The following is a 6000-nucleotide window of genomic DNA, read 5'->3' on the forward strand; positions in this document are numbered from 1 at the left end:
TTGCGCGTCCATGAAACACTTCCTTAGGAAAGCTTATTTGCTGCAGCAAAACGTTGCCCCAAGACACAATGCTGCTCTCGTCCCTCTTCATGAAGGAATACATTAAATGTACATGTCATTACAATGTCGATCCATGCCAAATTTCATATTTGAGCAAGAGAAACAGGTAACGTCTGTGCAGAGAGAGGAACAAATCTAAAAATACAGGTAATGGGATCAAGTTGATTGCTAGGCTAGAATATGCTTCCTTGACAATCCTGTCAACTTGTATGAAGAAGGGCAAAGCACTACCAATACAACGCAATTCTTGATTATGAGTTTTCCAGTACACCAGGAAAATGGTTCAATAACCTAACAACTCAGGAAGCTATTCATTTATCTGTAGCTTCTCACACACTGAATCCTAACAAATCATAAGTAGAAGCTTTTCAGTAGTGGCAAACAAAAATTGAGTAACTGGAATTTTTTTTTAATTACAACATACCTTTTTGCCTATTTCCTCCATATTTTAATATGTGATATGCCTTTGTTACTTTGAATTACACAGAGAGAAAACTCCAGTGCTTTGAGCTGCAATTGTACACATTCAACTAGATGGATGGACAAGTAATAGCACTTTTTTCATTTAATACATAGCAAAATGTGATAAAATTAATTAGATACAAACTTGTTCTTCAACAATAGGCAACTGATTACAGATAAGCAGATACCACTATTAGACCAAATTCAATATAATAAGTGAAGTTTTTTAACTGCCTCCTAATTAATCTGCTTTGATAGTGGTTTAAATTGGCAAAAATTAAAATTACTTCTAGAATTCCCCCCTTCATTGGAAGAAAGTAGTGTGACTATCATTGGAAAGCTCTAAAAAGCTTGTTTTGATTTCATAGCCACTGTCTGAGCTAATGCTACAGATCCCAGCATAGGTCACAGGCATCAAAGCACAAACATCTGCCACTTTGAGTTAAAGAATAAAGTGCCACTAACCCATTGCCAGAATTCATAGGCTATTAGCACCCAACTGTATCAAGGCTTTGTTGAAAATGTCCTTGCCACTTTCCAGCCAGAGTGAATTACAGAAGTATGCAGTTTCAACGGGCTCAAATTTTAGCACTCTCCAATTTTAGCACTTTTTATTGATGGATTTTAGAAGCATAGCACTGAGATGCTCGGTCCAATTGTCTTTGTCAAAGAGCAAAGAACAACAACACGTTCACATAAAAAGATATTTTTTCTTCTTCCTCTCTAGTTCTTTGTCTTTAAACTAGTTTCTATGAAAAGTAACCTACGCTATATTTTACATCTCTTGTGATTTTTAAAATCTGTTTGGTTATAGTGTGTACCAAAAGCATATTTCGTTGAAGCAACAAAATCCTAATTTCTCTGATTCAGTAAGATTTTCATCATTTAGCTCAGCAGGGTAGAATTAAAAAACAATGTAGAAAAATATGTCCTTTGTTTCTACTTATTTTAATTGGAGGAAAACAGTCACACTTCCAACAAAAGGAACAATTGACTAAAATTCCAGTGGGATATAAATAATAACGAGATGTTGATATAAATGGACACAAGAGAGTAAAGTGACAACTGTCTTACAGTCCTCGTAAGACTCTTCAGAGACTTTATACACAAAAAGGTAGCTCATTGCTACATTTTCCACAAGTCTGTTTTCCTGAAAGTCTCTGCTAAATGACTGCATCTCATTGACAATGTTCCTCAGATGCCCAGTTTTGGTTAGGTGGCCCTGCACCTCCCTGCCACACTTTTTTAGGTACTGGAACATGGAGGAAAAAAAGAACAATAACCTTCCCCAACATGAAACACAGAACAGAGGAGATGACTGAGGAGAAACATCCTTCTTTCTCAGGTCTTCTGGTCATTGAATTATTTTCAAAAAAACACCAAGTGCTCTTTATAATATTTCTGCCACCAAAAGACCAAAATAAGATAACTGAGTGATACAGACATGTTCTGCTACTGCTGCAGATAAAAGATTTCAAGTAGCTGTGTATTACAGGGTATCGATTTCATTTGGCTAGCTGTGCAGAAGACAAAAACTTGATTTTTAAGAAAAATCAGGCAAAATCATGAGGTTAAAAATCACTGATCCTGTACAAAGTTTGGGAAGGAGAATGGAATTTCATTTATACTAAGAGACCAGTATAATCTGAGTATTTCAGTACTAATTTTAGTCATCGGGTCCACTTGAGCTGCTCCTGGCAAGACTCACCTATACAAAAAGTAGTTACATACATACACCTGGTACTGAATTGTGGTATGTGGAAGTGGTTAATGGTGGAATAGATTAATGACTTCTTCCTGTACAGTTAGACTGAAGTCCCAACATGGAAGTTTAGAACAGCGTTTATTCTCACAAACTCCACAAAAGGTGGACACCCAGGAGCTAGTAAAACTAGTGGGTATGATAGCAGCTGTGCAAAACATCTGTTCAGTACTTTAATTCACTGATGTTGTCAGCATTTCACCTTCCCATGCAATCGACAGTCCACTTACTAAGAACGTAATTACCCAGAGATTGTGTGGGTTAAAACTGAAGTACCAACTAGAAATAAAGCACTAACTCAAGTGCACTCTGCAAGTTTCCTTCTATTTCTAGTGGGCATGGAGAGTGTACACAGCTCTGTGCTTTATAATATGTATCAAACTTTAAGAAGATTTGTAATTCTTAAACTAATATCTTTGAGTAACTCAAAGGCAGTCACCAGTAAGCAACATGGGAACTAGTACAAAGATTCTCCTGGTAAATGGGCACTGAGAATGGACCTCCCTAAAGCCTGATAGTAGGTTGTATTTGGGATGTCTTCCCACATCCATCGTCCTGCAGCTTCAGAAATCTTAATGACAAGGTTTCAGAGAACTGATTCAAGTCCTTTTAAAGGCTTTTTTATAGAACTGTAGTACAAACGTTATCTAATAGGATATTCTACCTGGTCTTCAGCTGCCTTTCTTAAGTGTTCATGTTCTCCTCAGACCCCATTTGCCAGCCTCATACTGACGTCTGAACACCTTAGGGTATCTAAACCAGCACAAGACACCTAGATTTTCACAAATTAATCCTACTTTTAGTCTCTAATCTCACACACTCAAAAACGATTCGTAGTTTCCCCTTTGTTCCAGTATCACGAGATCAAACACATGTAGACTAAAAGTAATTGATCTGCTTATGAAGTATAACAGCACCAAATCAAATGGAGGTATCATCACTAGCTAGGTTATCAAGTTCCTCTTATTTCCACTACATTGTCTACCAGTATGATAGACAAGACTGACAGCATTCTTCTGTTAAAAAAAAAAAAAAAAAAAAAGGAAACTATTCATGACAGCAACCCTTAGGTTTCATATTTTTTGTATCATAACTTTGTCTGGTTTCAGTAATTTCAGTGGGAGTTTTCACTGATTTTCAGTATTTCAGATTTTTGGCTCTTAAAATACATTGAACGAGGCACAAGAAGCAGCAGTCTCCTCTTGCTGTTCCATACATGTACTGTACTCCTTAACCAATTTTCACTTTTCATTTTCCCCTCCCACCCCCAGAGAGGTACGAGTCAATCAAGAATATATAACCCGTGAGATATGGCTGATGTGAGCAGCCGTGTATGGCACAGGTATCTTGTGTCATATGCCCAGCATTCAAGGAAATGGAAGCAGAACATGTTGAAAGAAGGCTTGGTCCAGGAAAGGTCCAGCAAAGCAGTCAAGCCAGTGAACGGTTTCATTGGTGTTACTAGCACCTACTGCTGTGTGCGATGAACTCGCACTACAGGTGATCACTAGGGATGGAGGTTGGAACTACTTACCTGCTTGAGGGCCAGCATACATTTCAGCGCTTTGTCGGAGCAGGACTTGCTCAGTCCATACTTCACAGGATTAAATTCAGACAGCCCACCTTTTATAATCTGATTACAGAGCTTCCATAAAAATGAAGCTCTGTTCCAATTCTAGCGAGGTTGTATTGGGCAAAACCTTTTCTATACATGGAATAAAATAATTCTAGTATGCTGAACTCTCACACCAGTATCCCTTTTTCAACCTTCACTTGGATCGTTGTTGCAACGCAACAAAGGAGCAATAAATAAAATATGTTTCTATGCCAACAAAATATAAATTGTATATTATTTTATTTTCCAAATTATTATTTAACTACCACAGTTCTTTTTCCATACGGGTGTTTTTCTGGACAAAAATCCAATTGCAACTCATGCTTCGAATTACTAAAAATTGTCTTAGAATTATCTTCTAACAAGTATTTTGCTAGAAGTACATTTACTGGCAACATGAGAAGTACATTAAAATGTTCCAAACTTGAAAGACCCTTTAGCTTCATTATCAAGTAATTTAAGTTACATTCAATGGAAATATAATTTTCCATTGGTTTTAAATGGGCTTCCCCTTCCCTGGGCTTTTACAAAGCCGCACAGAAACAACTACAGGAAAAAATGTACTGTTTCTTTCTATCTGGACACTCTCTTGGTTTCCATCACATAGACTGGAAGCACGTTCTACTTACAGAAAAATATCAGTTGCTAGTGTATTGATCCAGAACCAGGGTAAGCCAGAGAAGACAAAACCTTTGCTGACAGAATTTTATTAAACAATATAGTCCTCATGTCCTAAAGCATTCTGAAGCCCAAGTCTCCACTATATTGCTACAGGTTATCTTGTAGTTCATGTTACAAAGAATGTTACACTAAAGGAATACTTTTGCCTGAATACTTTTGCCTTCAAACAGTAAAACCCGTTTTATTTTTCACAACCGCTGCATGAAATAGACTAGTAGTGGTTAATGACAATTAGTCTTAAGTGTCAAGCAGATACAGCTATTGCAATTCCAGATCCGCAGAACAGCTGCACGCATATTGAATTCAAGCACAAGCACTAACAATAATTATGTTAATAAGATATGAGGAGTATGTGCCATGCACCCAAGCTGTTTGCAGTACTTTTGTTTCAAAGTCTACCTCGCCAGCAAGCTCATGTCTACCCGGTGAGCGATTTATTTAGCGGTGAGTTATGTTTGCACGCAAGCGAATAGGGCAACCCCCCCCCGGTCGTCCCCATCTGCCGCTCATCCTTCCAGATAACCAGCGCACCACCATTCCCTCCCCCCTCCCCCCCGCCTCAAACAAAGGTTAAGGAAAATCCCAACTTCTGTGAAAATAGAGGCAAAGGGGAAACTTGCCGGGGGCAGGAGCGAGTGGGGGGCGAAGCCCAGGGGCAGCCGCTGGGCCGGACCGGGCGGGCGATGGCAGCACCGAAAGTATTTCGGACCCGAGCGCGGAGACAAAAGAGGGTGTGGAGCAGCTGCACGGAGCGCGGCAGCCGCCGGCAGCGCCGGCCCGCTCCGCTCCGCCACCCGGAAAGTCCGTTCCTGGCTGGGGGGGAGGAAACCCCACCGCCCCCAGCCCCGCTCCCACCCTGCCCCTCGCCCCACAGGGCAAGGGCGCCTCGCCCCGTCCGCCCCCGGCAAGGAACGGCCACGGCCCGGCCCCTCCGCTCCCCGGGCGGGGTTACGGCTGCGGGCGGGTTGAAGTTTGGGTGGGGGCGAAGGGGAGACACCCCCTCCCCACCCCGTCCCGCCACACGCCCCCGTCGCTTACCTGTGGGGAGGTGCGAGGTGTCCGCCGCCCTCACGGCGCGGCGAGCTGCGGGGCTGCGCGGCGCCCGGAGGACATGGGGCTTCTCCGGCGAGGCGGCGGCTGGCTCAGGGAGTGACAGGGCGGCGGCTCCCCTCGCCCATCCTCGGCGAGAGGCGGGCAGGGGGAGGCATGGCGAGTAGGCAAGGGAGCGGGGCCGGGGCGGTCACTGCCGGCCGGAGGAGGAGGAGGACGCCCGCCGACCGGGGGCTGCGCCCCCCCCCGCCGCCGCCGCCGCACGGCCAGCCGGAGGCGGCATCCCCCTGCTCGCCCCGCGGCGACGGGCGGGTGCCATAGCAGCGGGCGCTGCGGAGGGGGAACGGCCGCCAGGCAGCCGCCGAGGGGT

General features: G+C 43.3%; 1 protein-coding gene across 1 annotated transcript in view; it reads right to left on the reverse strand.

Annotated features, from left to right (window-relative positions):
• TMEM200A (transmembrane protein 200A) overlaps nucleotides 1-5756 on the reverse strand; it is a 56658-nt gene extending 50902 nt beyond the window's left edge. The window contains exon 1 of the mRNA XM_063329616.1: nucleotides 5619-5756. The gene's annotated coding sequence lies outside the window, so the exon portion shown is untranslated. The remainder of the gene's footprint in view (nucleotides 1-5618) is intronic.
• Between the last annotated feature and the right edge of the window lie 244 nt (nucleotides 5757-6000).

This window comes from Chroicocephalus ridibundus, chromosome 3 (assembly GCF_963924245.1).
Source record: "Chroicocephalus ridibundus chromosome 3, bChrRid1.1, whole genome shotgun sequence".
Taxonomy (NCBI): Eukaryota; Metazoa; Chordata; class Aves; order Charadriiformes; family Laridae; genus Chroicocephalus; species Chroicocephalus ridibundus.